Source organism: Pristiophorus japonicus, unplaced genomic scaffold (genome assembly GCF_044704955.1).
Source record: "Pristiophorus japonicus isolate sPriJap1 unplaced genomic scaffold, sPriJap1.hap1 HAP1_SCAFFOLD_109, whole genome shotgun sequence".
In the NCBI taxonomy this organism is placed as follows: Eukaryota; Metazoa; Chordata; class Chondrichthyes; family Pristiophoridae; genus Pristiophorus; species Pristiophorus japonicus.
Window position 1 is genome coordinate 1,130,438 of NW_027250745.1, and position 19,749 is coordinate 1,150,186.

Genomic DNA, 19,749 nt, shown 5'->3' on the forward strand with positions numbered 1-19,749 from the left:
CTTCTTTTCTGCTGCTCCTAATTCCCCTTCTTTGTAAGATAAAGTGCTGGAGCTCTAAATTATCCTATTCTTAATTACCCTATTTATGTCGCTCCTACTTTCTCTGATTATGATGCCCTCTCCTAACTTCCCAGTATTTGGATCTAAGAATTTCATTTTAACTGTAGCTGTATCGTAATTTCCCTGTTTATGGAGCTCTCTACTAATTTTCAGGTTTCTGTTACGGTCTCTTAATTCCCCCGATCTTGGAGGTCCTAATTCCACTGTTTCTGTTGTTCCTAATTATTTGTGTTTCAGGAGATCCTAATTCAACTGTTTCTTGATCCTATTTCCTGTCATTCAAGGGTACTCTCATTCCGTTGTTTCTGGAGATCAACCAATGCTGATGTTTCTGGAGCTCCTAATTTCCTTGTTTCCGAGCTCCTAATTCCTGCTTCCGGAGCTCCTAGTTCCCCTGTTTCTGCTGCCCCATCCCAATTCTTTCTTTTTATGAATATCCTAACTCCGCTGTTTCAGAAACTCCTACTTCTGCTGTATCTGGTGCATTTAATTCCACGTGTGTACACCACCTGAAGTAATGAAAGCCATTTGCTTTAAGAAGCTGATGGCACATTTTTTAACATTGTCGATCTGCTTGCATAGACAGGACAAGCTGTGAATTGGACATTCTTGCGGAATATTTCTGTTTGGATGCAAAAAGCAGGCAATTGAATACCTAGCGTTGTTTCAAACGGGAGAGGAGCTAGCCCAGAGTTTAAGGCGAATAACTGCTAATCCATTGTGATCTGCATGCGTGGCTCCAAATCCCATACTCGTCCTTATTGCATAAAACGTTTGAAGCCACTTGTTGTTTTGTCAATCACATAAAACCTCATGGCCAAATTTGCCTTTTACTGTCAAGGATGCTGTACTTTGGTCATGTCATGCCTCAAATGAATATAGGGCCTGTAATTACGGCCTCACTGGGTCTGTACGGAGTACGTACGCAAGCGGCAATTAGCCACAAAAGCCCTTCTTTGGGGTGCGAGGCGCATGCACTGAAAACCAGGTTTTCCAATGTCAAATTCTTGCTTGACAGACCCAACGCTTCTTCAGGAGAAGGACATTCGCGTGAGTATGCGCTATTCGTCCCTCAATTGCCCAGCTAATGTCCTTAAATTGCTTGGGCCTGGGAATAGCAGGTGCATAGGCTACTTTTTTCAGCGTAAGAGTTTTAAAACATGTAAAAAATATTAAAAAAACATATAGAAATAAAATCTAATAACATTTTTATGTTTAAAAACTCTGTCCACAAAATAAGGTTTATTTTAAACCTTAAATATCAAACTTTAAAAAAATTCCGAATAATATATTTTTTTCTATACATTTGTTAACTTTAATTTAAATTAATATTAAATACGTGACTAGTTTTTTTTTACATTTTATGTGTGTTTGGGTGATGGGGGCGTTTTCATTCATAATACTGAGAATCCCGACTAAAGGAGATGCTATTATTACGAATGATAATACTGTAACTTCATTGGCTATCCAGAGCCACGTGAATCTAGCTTCTCCCTCCGCAGCTGCAAGACGTGAATGCGCTGCGAAGCGCGCGAAGAGAAGGCCTCAGGTGCGGAGGGTGCAGGAGCAAAAGGTATGAGACGAACGTTATCACTATTTGCAGCCGAGCGTCTGGGGGAAGCTTGCACAATGACTTCAGGCCCAATATATTCATCAAAGGTAAAATTTACATTCTTTCGTTCTTATTCGCAGGACTAGGGAGAGGGGGACTAATCTGATCGCTCTCTCAGAGACACAGCACAGCCACGTTGGGCCGAATAGCTTTCTTCCCTACCGTCAGAATATGCCGCTTTAATATCGAAAGGGTTACGCACTTTACTGTCGACTGCTCGTTGGTCGAGGGCTATTAATCTCTCTTTGTGATTTTCACAGAGGAAATGCGAGAGGTCACGGATTAGTTTGTGTCTGTCTAAACCGATTTGCTGTCAGTCCAGGATCAATCTGTGTCTGTTTTCAAAAGGATTTGCTTTCAGTCCCGGGTCATTCTGGGCCGTTTTAAAATAAAATAACTCTCAGTTCAAGAACATTCTATATCTGCTTCACAGGGATTTGCATTCAGTCCCGCAAATTTATGTGTCTGTTTAAAAGGGATATGCTATCAGTTCCGGATAATTCTGTGCCTGTTTAAAAGGGATGTGCTGTCTATTCCAGATTTCAAATTTCAAAATTCAAAAACTGTCTTTGGAGAGTGTAGGAATTTAAGTTTGTTTGTGAGTTTGTGTAAGAGAGATAGGGAGAGAGTGCAAACGTGTTGTGCGATCGTGCTTGGCATTTCATATCATACGTGAAAAAAGGCATTACATGGAATTTGAAGCCATGCCGATTAGCTTGAACACTTCTTCGCGGAATATCTTACAGGAGAAGAATCTGCTGTGGGATTTTCCCATTCCACATCTGAAAAAATGCAAAAAACACAAGTTCGAAACATACGGATTCCAGCTAGGACATGCGTGTGGGCTTTGTGACATGATGAGTTCAACCACGTTATTTTCAAATTCAAATCAAATTAAAACAGGACAAGACAAGTCAAGACATGACTGACTGACTTTGTTTATATATATATATATATATATTTAAATATATATTTATAAGTATATACGTGTGTGTGTGTGTGTGTGTGTGTGAGTGTATACTTATGTACAATGTATACCTCCCCGCTTTTTAACTTTCACAATAAATGTGCTTTTTCTGATCTGACTGCACTGGGCTCTATTGCTTTTGTCCACTTTCACAGCACAAGCAGCTGCTGTCGGATCCTCACATTGCATATCTGAAAAACAGCAGACAGACACACGTCACTTTAAAAGATCACCATTACATCCCACATCTTCCCTCGTGGCTTGTCTTCCACCATGGGCTGACTGTGTCTTTTGTTAATTACTGCATGCACACCCTTATCTCCATCGTTCAATCAAAAAAGAAATACATTATTAATTGATGATATATTTAATTAAAACAAATCAAATTAAATTTTTGTTTAATAAATTTCACATGTATACATTCCTTACAAAATTAAGTATATACATTTTATGAAATTGGCTTTTTGTCTGGGTTGGTTTTACTTCCTCCCTCCTTCCTGCCTGTCTATCACCTGGGGCTTCAATCACCGTCCCAGTCCCACGTGGTCCTGAGCCCCACGCTCATTCAGTGCACAATTGCCTTCAGGGATGATAGAAATCTCACTTTATTCTTTTAAAAGGGAACTGCTGTCAGTCAAGCGTCATTCTGCGTCTGTGTAAAAAGGGATGTGCTTGCAGTCCCGGATTATTCTGTGTCTGTTTAAAAGGGATGGTTGTCAGTTCCGGTTCATAACCTTTGCCTTTAAGACAGATTTTCTCATAGTCCCGGATCACCATGCATATTTTGAAAAGGAGTGTGATTTTAGCTGTGATGACCGAATTATTAAGCTTTGTGTTCCAAGTTTCAAGCCCAGCTAAGGTGCGCACCCAGATCGCAGCGCATCTGTTCATTTACTTGAAATATGCTCACCTTTTCCAAAACCCACTCCTTGGCATAGCTTTTGCCCCGAAATTGCTCCTAATATAAACAACAACAATTTTAATTCCTTATTGCAGCAGCCGCGTTGGGTAATGGTTAAGGCGTCTGACTTCGATTGTAACCGCAACATTATCAGAAATTTGCAGGTTCGCGTCTTGCCGCCGTAAATTAACTCACTGTGCGAAATGTGATATTTTTTGTTGTCGTTCTGCCGCAAAACCAGCCATCTCGTACAATCACTCACTTGAAGAAAAGAAAGACTGTATGCTTCAAGAAGCTAATGGCACATTTTCACTGTCGATCTGGTTGCACGGGGAGAACAAGCAGTGAAGTCGACTTTCTTCAACATTATTTCTGTTTGGATGCAAAAAACAGCAAATTCAATTGCTGACGCAGCTAGTAATAGGAGATGAGATGGCCGAAAACTTCAGGCGATGATCTGTTGATCCAGTGTGTTGTGCATGCGTGGGTTCGAATCCCATCCTCGTCGTAATGAGGTTAAACAATTAACCCCTTCGGTTATTTTTTCAATCATATTTAATCTCATGACGAAAGTCAACATTTAGTGACAAGGATGCTGCACTTTGGTCATGTAATGTTTCAAATTAATAATATATTGATCAAAGGGATAACATAAGCAGGGCTATGGTCATTGGGACTAATTAGATAGGTCTCCAAGAGACAGCACATCAGCATGGGCCGAATAGTGAACTACCTTCAGAGGTTAAGACCTACGTGGCTCGTTGGTCTCGGTTGAGGATTCTTGCTTCGGGATTTTTCATAATTGAAATGCAAGAGGTCACAGATTCAAATCCCGGACAAACTCCGCCATCTTTTATTCAAAGATCCGCTTCTCACAGCCGGTCGACATGTACGAAAACAGAAATATTTCGAATGACAACGTGTGATTTCGCGCAGCTGTTCCCACGGCGTCCCAATCCCAGAGATTCCCAGGAGCAAAGTGAATTTTACTCATTGAGTAAAATTAAAGTATCTCAGATGTACTCGGCTCTGTGTCTCATTGGACAACCTAAACTAGTGTTTAATTAAGGCCAATACTTGATCAGTAGATCTTCCTTTCTGCACGCATGAGCTCCCCTCCACATGGATAAGCATACATTCAGCGTCAATCTTAACTTCAAGGTGAAACATACTCTGCCCTTAATATGAGTGCGTCCTGTTTCTCTAGCGCTGAAAAGATGTGAGAAGCTGGCTTTGGATTTAGTCCCTTGGTTGCTGAATTCCAACCGTACAGGAAATCAATCTGGGGAGGCCAAGCTGCCTGGTCTGATTAAAAGGAGTTTACTCCCTATATTTTAGGCATTTTATAGACTCCTGGCCTCAACATTAGCTGGAACATGTCGGATCATAAGGACCACTCCCATTGTCTGATAATGTTTCTGCTGTTCCCACTAACACCGTTCCTGGATGATCCTTTGTTACTTTATTCCCCGATAACCACCCACTTTGCTGTTTCCCGTTGTACCATTTATTATTTAATCACTCCTGCGATCCACTGTATCATTCCCTTTTGTCCTTCCTCGCTGCCTATTTTGTTCCAGGCGCTATTTTTGTTGAAAAAAATCAGTAATCTTTAACTTTTCCCCAAAACATCGCAATGATTACCAAACTGAAAGTGAAAACGTGAAAATTGGCTTTTTGTCTGGATTGGTTTTATTTCCCTCCCTCCTTCCTGCCTGTCTATCATCTGTGGCTTCAACAACTGTCCCAACCAGGCGTGCTCCTGAGCCCCACGCTCACTCACGCACAGAACAATTGCCTTCAGGAATGATAGAAATCCCACGTTATTCTTTTAAAAGGGAACTGCTGTCAGTCCAGTGTCATTCTAGATCTGAAAGAGGGATGTACTTGCAGTCCCGGATCATTCGGTGTCTGTTTAAACGGGGCGGTTGTCAGTTCCGGTTCATAAATTTTCCTTTTAAGACATTTCTTCTCAGAATTCCGGATCATTCTGTATAGTTTTAAAAGAAGTGTGATTTCAGCTGCGATGACCGAATTGTGAAACTGTTGTGTTTCAAAGCTACATTGACGTTGCCTGTGCCCGTCCGCAGCCATATCGCAGCGCATCTATTCATTACTTGAAATATGCTCATGTTTTTCTAAATCCATTCCTTGATATAACCCTTGTCCCAAATTTGCTCTCAATATAATAAACAACAAATGTTGCGTCAACAGAAGCGGCCGCTTTCCCTATTGGATAAGGCCTCTGACTTCGATTGTAACCGCAATGATTTCAGAAGATTGCAGTTTCGAGTCTTGCCTCGGTCAACTTACTCGTCGCATGAAATTTTGATTCTGCCTCAAAACCAACCATCTCGTACAGTCACACACCTGAAGTAAAGGAAGGCTGTTTGATTTAAGAAGCTAATGGCACATTTTCATCACTGCCGATCTGTTTGCAATAGCAGAACAGGCGGTGAAGTCGACTTTCTTGCAGATTATTTCTGTTTGGATGCAAATAGTAGGGGATGGATGTCTGACATTGCTGTAAGTAGGAGACGAGGTGGCGGAGAGGTTCAGGAGATGGACTGCTAATCCAGTATGCTTCCACCCTCGTCGTTATTGTGTTAAACAATTGACCCCTCTGATTTTTTTTCAATCACATTTAACCTCATTGCCAAATTCACCTTTTACTGACAAGGATGCTGCTCTTTGATGATCTAATGTCTCATTGATTTGCTCTTTTATATGTATTTTATCATAATCCGGATCATGCTGTACAGTTTTAAAAGAAGTGTGATTTCAGCCGCGATGACCGAATTGTTAAACTGTTGTGTTTCAAACTACATTGACATTTCCTGTGCCCGTGCGCTTCCATATCGCAGCGCATCTATTCATTACTCGAAATATGCTCATGTTTTACTACATCCACTCCTTGCAATAATCCTTATCCCAAATTTGCTCTCAATATAAAAAACAACAAATGTGTGCCAATGGCCTAATGGACAAGGCGTCTGACTTTAATTGTAACCACGATGTTACATCCATTCCTTGAAAAAACCTTGTCCCAAATTTCCTCTAAATTTCAAAAACAACAAATGTTGCGTCAACGAAAGCGGCTGCTTTCCCTAATGGATAAGGCGTCTGACTTCGATTGTAACTGTGATGTTATCAGAAGATTGCAGGTTCAAGTCTTGCCGCTGTCAACTTACTCGCCACGTGAAATTTTATATTCTTTATTTTGATTCTGCCTCAAGCGCAACTATCTCGTTCAGTCACTCACCTGAAGTAAAGGAAGGTTGTTTGCTTTAAGAAGCTAATGGCATATTTTCCTCACTGCCGATCTGGTTGCACGGGCAGAACAGGCGGTGAAGTAGACTTTCTTGCACGTTATTTCTGTTTGGAAGCAAAAAGTAGGGGATGGATGTCTGACTTTGCTGTAAATAGGAGACGAGGGGGCCGAGAGGTTCAGGCGATGGACTGCTGATCCAGTGTGCTCCCACCCTCGTCGTTATTGCGTTAAAAATTTGATCCCTCTGGTTTTTTTGTCAACCACATTGCCAAATTCACCTTTTACTGACAAGGATGCAGCTCTTTGGTAATGTAATGTCTCAAATTAATAATATATTCATCAAAGGGGAAACATTAGCAGGACTATGGATAGGGGGACTCATTAGATAGCTCTCTGAGATTCAGCACAGGCACGATGGACCGAATAGTAAACTACCGTCAGAATCTGAGAGCTACGCCCCTCGTAGTCGGTGGCTCGTTGGTCCAGGTGTATGATACTCGCTTTATGATTTTCAAAATTGAAATGCAAGAGGTCCTGTGTTCAAATCCTGGACGAACCCTGCCAACTTTTAGTAAAATAACCTCTTCTGAGCAGGTCGACATGTGAGAAAATGTACATATTTCAAATTAAAACGTGTGATTTCGCTCCGTTGTTCCCACAGAGTCCAAATCCTGGAGGTTCCCAGGAGCAAAGTGAAACTCACCGAACTGAGTAAAATTGAAGTATCTCAGATGTACTCGGCTCTGTGTCTCATTGGACAACGTTAACCCGTGTTTGGTTCCGGCCAATACTTGATCAGTATATCTTCATTTCTGTATGCATGAGCTCACCTCCATTGGGATAAGCATACATTCGGCGTCAATCTCCACTTCAACGTGAAACATACTCTTCCATGAATATGAGTGCATCCTGTTTCTCTCGTGCCGAAAAGAAGTGAGAAGCTGGCTTTTGAATTAGTCCCTTGGCTGCCGTATTCACACCGTACAGGAAATCAATCCGGGGTGGCCAAGCTGCCTGGTCTGATTAAAAGGGGTTCACACCCAATATTTCAGGCATGTTATAGTCTTCTGGCCTCAAAATTAGGTCCAGCTTATCAGATCATAAGCACCACTCCCATTGTCTGGTAATGGCTCTGCTGTTCCCACTAACACCTGCTCTATACCATTCTTTTTTACTTTTTTGCCCGCTTACCATTTTAACATCAGCAGAGAGTAACTAGACCCTGGGAAAATGTAACATACAATATTTTTCTTTTACCCACTTTGCCTTTTCGCATTGTCCCATTTATTATTCAATCACTCCTAACCTCCACTGTATCACAGACATTCCCTTTTGTCCTTCTGTTTGAAAGGGATTGTGCTGACTCTCCCAGATTTCAAATTTCAAATTTCAAAAACTGCTTTTGGAGGGTGCAGGAATATTAGTTTGTTTGTGTGTTTGTGTAAGCGAGAGAGTGCGTGCAAATGTGCTGCGCGATCTTACTGTGCAATCATGTCACGTGAGAAAAAAGGCATCACATGGAACTTGAAGCCATTCTGATTTGATTGAACACGCATTCGAGGACTGCCTGACAGGAGCAGAATCTGCTTTGGTATTTTGCAATTCCACATCTGAAAGAAGGCAAATGACATAAGTTAGAAACATAGCGATTTTAGCGAGAGCTTGCGTATGGGCTGTGTGACATGATGACCTCCTTCACCCTTATTTTCAAATACAAATCAAATCAAGACAAGACAAGACATGACTGACTGACTGACTTTGTTTATATATATATGTATATAAATATTTATATGTACATATATTTATATACATTCACTACTTTTTAACTTTCACAATAAATGTACATTTTCCGTTCTGCCTGCACTGGGCTCTATTACATTTGACCTCTTTCACAGCACACGCAGCTGCTGTCATATCCAGCAAAAAGGCACTCGCGATTATGAAAGATCACCTTTGTTGCCCAACATCTTCCATCGTAGCTTGTCTTCCACCATAGGCTTACTGAGTTTGGGTATTTACTGACTGCACCACCTGATTTCCAGTGGAATTCATCCAGTCACACAGCCTTCGTTCAATAAAAAATATATAGATTCTGAAACAATTATTTATTTAGTCAAATCAAATCAAATTCAAGTATTTGCAATAAAATTGTAAAATTAATTATTTTCTTACTATGATAAATATATATATATGTTTTAAATTGTATTTTTGTCTGGGTTGGTTTTATTCCCTCCCTCCTTCCTGCCTGTCTATCACCTGTGTACCTGTGTCTTCAACAACCGTCCGAGCCCCGACTGGTCCTGAGCCCCACGCTCACTCACGCACAGCACAATTGATTTCAAGAATGACAGAAATCCCACTTTATTCCTTTAAAGGCGTACTGTGTCAATCAAGGGTCTTTCTACATCTTTGTAACTGGGATGTGCTTGCTGTTCAGGATCATTCGGTGTCTGCTTAAACGGGATGGTTGTCAGTTCCGGTTCACAATTTGCCCCTTTATGACATATTTTCTCATAATCCGGATCATTCTGTATAGTTTTAAAAGGTGTGTGATTTCAGCTGCGATGACCGAATTGTGAAACTGTTGTGTTTCAAGCAACATTGACGTTGCCTGTGCCCGTGCGCATCCATATCGCAGCGCATCTATTCATTACTCGAAATATGCTCATGTTTTCCTACAACCATTCCTTGAAATAACCCTTATCCCAAATTTGCTCTCAATATAAAAAACAGCAAATGTGTGCCAATGGCCTAATGGACCAGGCGTCTGACTTCAATTGTCACCATGATGTTATCAGAATATTGCAGGTTCGAGTCCTACCGCAGTCAACTACCTCGTAGCCTGACATTTTATATTATTTGTTTTGATTCTGCCTCAAAACCAACCATCCCGTACAGTCACTCACCTGAAGTAAAGGAAGGCTGTTTGCTTTTTGAAGCTAATAGCAAATTTTCATCACTATCGATCTGGTTGCACGGGCACAAAAAGCGGTGAAGTAGACTTTCGTGCACATTATTTCTGTTTGAATGCAAATAGTAGGGGATGGATGTCTGACGTTGCAGTAAATAAGAGACAAGGTGACTGAGAGGTTCAGGCAATGGACTGCTGATCCAGTATGCCCCCAGCTTCGTCGTTATTGTGTTAAACATTTTCCCCTCGTTTTTTTTCGTCACACATTGAACCTCATTGCCAAATTCACCTTTTACTGACAAGGATGCAGCTCGTTGGTGAAGTAATGTCTCAAAAATAATCTATTCATCAAAGGGAAACCATTAGCAGGACTATGGAGAGGGGGGACTCATGAGATACGCCCCTGAGAGTCAGCACAGGCACGATGGCCGAATAGCAAACTAACATCAGAATCTGAGAGCTACGTCCCTCACTGTCGGCGGCTCGTTGGTCTAGGGGTATGATTCTGGCTTTGGGATTTTAATAATTGAAATGCGAGGGGTCCGTGGTTCAAAACCTGGACGAACCCTGCCATCGGTTAGTCAAAAAAACAGTTCTCAGCCGGTCGACATGTGAGAAAACTGATATGTTTCAAATTAAAACGTGTGATTGCGCTCCGTTGTCCCCACAGCGTCTCAAAATAAACTCACCGAACTTAGTAACATTCATGTATCTCAGAAGCACTCGGCTCTGTGTCTCATTGGACAACCTAAACCCATATTTGATTCCGGCCAATACTTGATCAGTTTATCTTCCTTTCTGCACGCATGAGCTCACCTCCTTTGGTATAAGCAGACATTCAGCGTCAATCTCCACTTCAACGTGAAACAGACGATGACCTGAATATGAGTGCGTCCTGTTTCTCTAGCGCTGAAAAGATGTGAGAAGCTGGCTTTGGATTTAGTCCCTTGGCTGCCGAATTTAAACCGCACAGGAAATCAATCCGGGGTGGCCAAGCTGCCTGGTCTGATAAAAAGGCGTTCAAACCCTACATTTCAGGCATGGTATCGTCTTCTGGCCTCAACATTAGGTTCAACGTATCGGATCATAAGCACCGCTCCCATTGTCTGGTAATGATTCTGCTATTCCCACTAACACCTCCTCTGGACCATCCTTTGTTATCTTATTGCCAGCTTACCACCCACTTTGTCTTTTCGCATTGTGCCATTCATATTCAATCACTCCTACGCTCCACTGTAATCACAGAAATTCCCTTTTGTCCTTCCTCGCTGCCTATTTATTTCCAGGCGCTATTTTCGTGGAAATAAATCTGTAAACTTTACATTTTACTTAATATATCGGAATGATCATCTGACTGAACGTGAGCCCGGGTTCTTCATCCACAGAATGTTCATGACCTGCTGAGTTTTACAGAATTCTTTGTTTTTGTTCATTGTGTTTCTGTATCCCTTTTAAGGTGATGTGCTGGTCTGTCCGGGGTCATTCTCTGTCTCTCCAAAATTGTGTGCTGTCAGTATCGGATCATTATGTATCTGTTTAAAAGAAATGTGCTGTCTGTCCCGGATTTCAAATTTCAAATTTCAGAAACTGCGTTTGGAGGGTGCAGGAATTTCAATTTGTTGGTGTGTTTGTGTAAGCGAGGTAGTACGTGCAAACGTTCTGCGCTATCTTACTATGCATTTCATGTCATGGGCGAAAAAATGCATTACATGCAACTTGAAGCCACAGTTTTTTGATTCAACACGCATTCGAGGACTGCCTGACAGGAGAGGAATCTGCTGTGGGATTTTGCTATTCCACATCGGAAAGAAGGCCAATTATAAAGGTAGAAACATAGCGATTTTAGCGAGAGCTTGCGGATGGGCTGCGTATCATGATGAGCTCCTTCCGCCTTATTTTCAAATACAAATCAAATCAACACAAGACAAGACATGACTGACTGACTGACTTTGTTTATGTAAATATATGTATAAATATTTATATATGCGTATATTTACATACTTTCCCTACATTTTAACCTTCACAATGAATGTGCTTTTTCTGTTCAGCCTGCATTGGCTCTATTACATTTGACCTCTTTCACAGCACACGCAGCTGCAGTCTGATCAAACAGAAAGGCACGCGCGACTTTTAAAGATCGCCTTTGTTGCCCACATCTTCCCTCGTGGCTTGTCTTACACCATGGGCTTGCTGTGTTTGGGAATTTACTGACTGCACACCTTGATTTCCAATGGATTTCATGCAGTCACACAGCCGTTGATCAATCAAAAATATATAGATTAAGAAACAATTATTTATTTATTTAAATCAAATCAAATACAATTTTTTGCAATAAAATTGTAAATTTATTTATTTTCTGATTATGATAAATATACATATGTTTAAATTGTCTTTTTTTCTGGGTTAGTTTTACTTACCTCCCTCCTTCCTGCCTGTCTATCACCTGTGGCTTCAACAACCGTCCCAGCCCCGCGTGGTCCTGAGACCCGCGCTCATTCACGCACAAAACAATTGCCTTCAGGAATGATAGAAATCACACTTTATTCTTGTGAAAGGGAAATGCTGTCCTTGAAGGCCCATTGTTTTTATTGTCCTCTCCAGGTCAGTATTTATTGTACTCTCAAGGTCAATATTTATTGCCCTCTCCAGGTCAGTATTTATTACTCTCTCCAGGTCAGTATTTATTGTACTGTCCAGGTCAGTATTTATTGTCCTCTCCAGGTCATTATTTATTGTACTCACCAGGACAGCATTTATTGTACTCTCCAGCTCAGTATTTATTGTACACTCCAGGTCAGTATTTATTGTGCTCTCCAGGTCAGTATTTATTGTACTCTCCAGGTCAGTATTTATTACCCTCTCCTGGTCAGTATTTATTGTACTATCCAGGTCAGTATTTATTGTGCTCTCCAGGTCAGTATTTATTGTACTCTATTGTCAGTATTTATTGTACTGTCCAGGTCAGTAACTATTGCAATTTCCAGGTCCGTATTTATTGTACTCTCCAGGTCAGTATTTATTGTATTCTCCAGGTCAGTTTTTATTGCCCTCTCCAGGTCAGTATTTATTGTACTCTACAGGTCAGTATTTATTGTACTCTCCAGGTCAGTATTTATTACCCTCTCCAGGTCAGTATTTATTGTACTCTCCAGGTCAGTATTTATTGTGCTCTCCAGGTCAGGATTTATTGTACTCTATTGTCAGTGTTTATTGTACTCTCCAGGTTAGTATTTATTGTACTCTCCAGGTCAGTATTTATTGTACTCTCCAGGTCAGTATTTATTATACTTTCCAGCTCAGTATTTATTACCCTCTCCAGGTCAGTATTTATTGTACTCTCCAGGTCAGTATTTATTGTAATCTTCAGGTCAGTATTTATTGCACTCTCCAGGTCAGTATATATCCCACTCTCAAGGTCAATATTTATTGCCCTCTCCAGGTCAGTATTTATTGCCCTTTCCAGGTTAGTATTTAATGTACTCTCCAGGTCAGTACTTATTGTATTCTCCAGGTCAGTATTTATTGTAATCTCCAGGTCAGTATTTATTGTACTTCCAGGTCAGTATTTATTGTACTCTCCAGGTCAGTATTTATTGTACTCTCCAGGTCAGTATTTATTGTACTGTCCAGGTTAGTATTTATTGTACTCTCCAGGTCAGTATTTATTGTACTCACCAGGTCAGTATTTATTGTACACTCCAGGTCAGTATTTATTGTGCTCTCCATGTCAGTATTTATTGTACTCTCCAGGTCAGTATTTATTACCCTCTCCAGGTCAGTATTTATTGTACTCTCCAGGTCAGTAGTTATTGTGCTCTCCAGGTCAGTATTTATTGTACTCTATTGTCAGTATTTATTGTACTCTCCAGGTAATTATTTATTGTATACTCCAGGTTAGTATTTATTGTATTCTCCAGGTCAGTATTTATTGTACTCTCCAGGTCAGTATTTATTATACTCTCCAGCTCAGTGTTTATTGTACAGTCCAGGTCAGTATTTTTAGTCCTCTCCATGTCAGTATTTATTGTACTCTCCAGGTCAGTATTTATTATACTCTCCAGCTCAGTGTTTATTGTACAGTCCAGGGCAGTATTTTTAGTCCTCTCCATGTCAGTATTTATTGCACTATCCAGGTCTGTATTTATTACCCTCTCCAGGTCAGTATTTATTACCCTCTCCAGGTCAGTATTTATTGTACTCTCCAGGTCAGTATTTATTGTACTCTCCAGGTCAGTATTTATTGTACTCTCCAGGTCATTATTTATTGTACACTCCAGGTCAGTATTTATTGTACTCTCCGGGTCAGTATTTATTGTACTCTCCAGGTCAGTATTTATTATACTCTCCAGCTCAGTGTTTATTGTACTGTCCAGGTCAGTATTTATTGTGCTCTCCAGGTCAGTATTTATTGTACACTCCAGGTCAGTATTTATTGTTCTCTCCAGGTCAGTATTTATTGTACTCTCCAGGTCAGTATGTATTGTACTCTTCAGGTCAGTATTTATTTTAGTCTCCAGATCAGTATTTATTGTACTCTGCAGGTCACTATTTATTGTACATTCCAGGTCAGTATTTATTGTACTATCCAGGTCAGTATTTATTGTACTCTCCAGGTCAGTATGTATTGTACTCTCCAGGTCAGAGTTCATTGTACGTTCCAGGTCAGTATTTATTGCCATCTCCAGGTAATTCTTTATTACCCTCTCCAGGTCAAAATGTTTTGTTCTCTCCAGGTCAGTATTTATTGTACTCATCAGATCAGTATATATTGTACTCTCCAGGTCAGTATTTATTGCCCTCTCCAGTTGAGTATTTATTGTAATCTCCAGGTCAATATTTATTGTGCTCTCCAGGTCATTATTTTTGTACTCTCCAGGTAATTGTAATGGTACTCTCCAGGCCAGTATTTATTGTACTCCCAAGGTCAGTATTTATTGTATTTATTGTACTCTCCAGGTCAGTATAGATTGTACTCTCCAGGTCAGTATTTACTGCCGCCTTCATGTCAATATTTATTGTACTCTCCAGGTCAGTATTTATTGTACTCCCCAGGTCAGTATTTATTATACACTCCAGGTCAGTATTTATTGTACTCTCCAGGTCAGTATTTATTGTACTCTCCAGGTCAGTATTTATTGTACTCTCCAGGTCAGTGTTTATTGTACTGTCCAGGTCAGTATTTATTGTCCTCTCCAGGTCAGTATTTATTGTACACACACGGTCAGTATTTATTGTACTCTCCAGGTCATTACTTATTGTACTCTCCAGGTCAGTATTTATTGTAGTCTCCCGGTCAGTATTTATTGTACTCTCCTGGTCAGTATTTATTGCACTCTCGAGGTCCGTCTTTATTGTACTCTCAAGGTCAGTATTTATTGTACTCTCCAGGTCCGTATTTATTGTACTCTCCCGGTCAGTATTTATTGCCCTATCCAGGTCAGTATTTATATGTACTCAACAGGTCAGTATTTATTGTCCTCTCCAGGTCAGTATTTATTTTACTCTCCAGGTCAGTATGTATTACCCTCTCCAGGTCAGTATTTATTGCACTGTCCAGGTCAGTATTTATTACCCTCTCCAGGTCAGTATTTATTGTACTATCCAGGTCAGTATTTATTACCCTCTCCAGGTCAGTATTTATTGTACTCTCCAGGTCAGTATTTATTGTACTCACCATGTCAGTATTTATTGTGCTCTCCAGGTCAGTATATATTGCACTCTCAAGGTCAATATTTATTGCCCTCTCCAGGTCACTATTTATTGTACTCTTCAGATCACTATTTATTGTACTCTCCAGGTCAGTATTTATGGTACTCACCATGTCAGTATTTATTGTGCTTTCCAGGTCAGTATATATTGCACTCTCAAGGTCAATATTTATTGCCCTCTCCAGGTCATTATTTATTGTACTCTTCAGATCACTATTTATTGTGCTCTCCAGGACAGTATTTATTGCAGTCTCCAGGTCAGCATATATTGCCCTCTCCAGGGCAGAATTTATTTTACTATCCAGGTCAGTATTTACTGTACTCTCCAGGTCAGTATTTATTACCCTCTCCAGGTCAGTATTTATTGTACGCTACAGATTAGTATTTATTGTACTCTCCAGGTCATTATTTATTGTACACTCCAGGTCAGTATTTATTGTACTGTCCAGGTCAGTATTTATTGTCCTCTCCATGTCAGTATATATTGTACTCTACAGGTCTGTATTTATTACCCTCTCCAGGTCAGTATTTATTATCCTCTCCAGGTCACTATTTATTGTACTCTCCAGGTCAGTATTTATTGTACTCTCCAGGTCATTATATATTGCACTCTCAAAGTCAATATTTATTGCCCTCTCCAGGTCAGTATTTATTGCCCTCTCGAGGTCTTTATTTATTGTACTCTCCAGGTCAGTATTTATGGTATTCTCCAGGTCAGTATTTATTGTAATCTCCAGGTCAGTATTTATTGTACTCTCCAAGTCAGTATTTATTGTACTCTCCAGGTCAGTATTTATTGCACTCTCCAGGTCAGTATTTATTGTACTGTCCAGGCCATATTTATTACCCTCTCCAGGTCAGTATTTATTGTAATCTCCAGGTCAGTATTTATTGATCAAAACAGGTCACTATTTATTGTACTCTCAGGATCAGTATTTATTGTACAAACCAGATTAGTATTTATTGTAATCTCCAGGTCAGTATTTATTGATCAAAACAGATCACTATTTATTGTACTCTCAGGATCAGTATTTATTGTACAAACCAGATTAGTATTTATTGTACACTCCAGGTCAGTATTTACTGTACTCTCCAGGTCAGTATTTATTGCTCTCTCCAGGACAGTATTTATTGCCCTCTCCAGGTCAGTATTTATTGTACTCTCCAGTTCAGTATTTATTGTACTCTCCAGGTCAGTATTTATTGCCCTCTCCAGGGCAGTATTTATTGGCCTCTCCAGGTCAGTATTTATTATACTCTCCAGGTCATTATTTATTGTACACTCCAGGTCAGTATTTATTGTACTGTCCAGGTCAGTATTTATTGCCCTCTCCATGTCAGTATATATTGTACTCTACAGGTCTGTGTTTATTACCCTCTGCAGGTCAGTATTTATTATCCTCTCCAGGTCACTATTTATTGTACTCTCCAGGTCACTATTTATTGTACTCTCCAGGTCAGTATTTATTGCCCTCTCCAGGGCAGTATTTATTGGCCTCTCCAGGTCAGTATTTATTATACTCTCCAGATCATTATTTATTGTACTCTGCAGGTCAGTATTTATTGTACTCTCCAGTTCAGTATTTACTGTACCATCCAGGTCATTATTTATTGTACTCTTCAGGTCAGTATTTATTGCATTCTCCAGGTCCGTATTTATTGTACGCAACAGGTCAGTATTTATTGTACTGTCCAGGTCAGTAGTTATTGCCCTCTCCAGGTCAGTATTTATTGTACTCTACAGGTCCATATTTATTGTACTCTCCAGGTTAGTATGTATTGTACTCTCCAGGTCATTATTTATTGTACACTCCAGGTCAGTATTTATTGTACTCTCCAGATCAGTATTTATTGTGCTCTCCAGGTCAGTATTTATTATACTCTCCAGCTCAGTGTTTATTGTACTGTCCAGGTCAGTATTTATTGTCCTCTCCAGGTCAGTATTTATTGTGATCTGCAGGTCAGTATTTATTGTTATCTACAGGTCAGTATTTATTGTACACACCAGGTTAGTATGTATTGTACTCTCCAGGTCATTATTTATTGTACACTCCAGGTCAGTATTTATTGTACTCTCCAGATCAGTATTTATTGTGCTCAACAGGTCAGTATTTATTATACTCTCCAGCTCAGTGTTTATTGTACTGTCCAGGTCAGTATTTATTGTCCTCTCCAGGTCAGTATTTATTGTACTCTGCAGGTCAGTATTTATTGTACTCTACAGGTCCGTATTTATTGTACACACCAGGTTAGTATGTATTGTACTCTCCAGGTCAGTATTTATTGCCCTCTCCAGGGCAGTATTTATTGCCCTTTCCAGGTCAGTATTTATTATACTCTCCAATTCATTATTTATTGTACTCTACAGGTCATTATTTATTGTACTCTCCAGGTCAGTATTTATTGCATTCTCCAGGTCCCGATTTATTGTACGCTCCAGGTCAGTATTTATTGTACTCTCCAGGTCAGTATTTATTGCCCTCTCCAGGTCACTATTTATTGTACTCTCCAGGTCAGTATATATTGCACTCTCAAAGTCAATATTTATTGCCCTCTCCAGGTCAGTATTTATTGCCCTTTCCAGGTCTGTATTCATTGTACTCTCCAGGTCATTATTTAAGGTATTCTCCAGGTCAGTATTTATTGTAATCTCCAGGTCAGTATTTATTGTACTCTCCAGGTCAGTATTTATTGTACTCTCCAGTTCAGTATTTATTGCACTCTCCAGGTCAGTATTTATTGTACTGTCCAGGCCAGTATTTATTACCCTCTCCAGGTCACTATTTATTGTACTCTCCAGGTCAGTATTTATTGTACTCACCATGTCAGTATTTATTGTGCTCTCCAGGTCAGTATTTATTGTACTCTCCAGGTCAGTATTTATTGTACTCTCCAGTTCAGTATTTATTGCACTCTCCAGGTCAGTATTTATTGTACTGTCCAGGCCAGTATTTATTACCCTCCCCAGGTCACTATGTATTGTACTCTCCAGGTCAGTATTTATTGTACTCACCATGTCAGTATTTATTGTGCTCTCCAGGTCAATATTTATTATACTCTGCAGCTCAGTGTTTATTGTACTGTCCAGGTCAGTATTTCTTGTCCGCTCCATGTCAGTATTTATTGTACTCTCCAGGTCTGTATTTAGAACCCTCTGCAGGTCAGTATGTATTACCCTCTCCAGGTCAGTATTTATTGTACTATCCAGGTCAGTATTTATTACCCTCTCCAGGTCACTATTTATTGTACTCTCCAGGTCAGTATTTATTGTACTCACCATGTCAGTATTTATTGTGCTCTCCAGGTCAGTATATATTGCACTCTCAAGGTCAATATTTATTGCCCTCTCCGAATCACTATTTATTGTCCTCTTCCGATCACTATTTATTGTACTCTCATGGACAGTATTTATTGCAGTCTCCAGGTCAGCATTTATTGCTCTCTCCAGGACAGTATTTATTTTACTATCCATGTCAGTATTTACTGTACTCTCCCGTTCAGTATTTATTACCCTCTCCAGGTCAGTATTTATTGTTCTCTCCAGGTCAGTATTTATTGTGCTCTCCAGGGCAGTATTTATTGTACTCTCCAGGTCATTATTTATTGTACTCTCCACGTCAGTATTTATTGCACTCTCCAGGTCCGTATTTATTCTACTCTCCAGGTCAGTATTTATTGTACTCTCCAGGTTCGTATTTATTGCCCTCTCCAGGTCAGTATTTATTGTACTCTACAGGTCAGTATTTATTGTACTCTCCAGGTTAGTATTTATTGTACTCTCCAGGTCATTATTTATTGTACTCTCCAGGTCAGTATTTATTGGACTCTCCAGGTCTGTATTTATTATACTCTCCAGCTCAGTGTTTATTGTACTGTCCAGGTCAATATTTATTATCCTCTCCAGGTCAGTATTTATTGTCCTCTCCAGGTCAGTATTTATTGTACTCTACTGGTCAGTATTTATTGTACTCTACATATTAGTATTTATTGTACTCTCCAGGTTATTATTTATTGTACACTCCAGGTCAGTATTTATTGTACTCTCCAGGTCAGTATTTATTATACTCTCCAGCTAATTGTTTATTGTACTGTCCAGGTCAGTATTTATTGTCCTCGCCATGTCAGTATTTATTGTACTCTTCAGGTCTGTATTTATTACCATCTCCAGGTCAGTATATATTGCACTCTCAAAGTCAATATTTATTGCCCTCTCCAGGTAAGTAGTAATTGCCCTCTCCACGTCAGTATTTATTGTACTCTCCAGGTCAGTACTTATTGTATTCTCCAGCTCAGTATTTATTGTAATCTCCAGGTCAGTA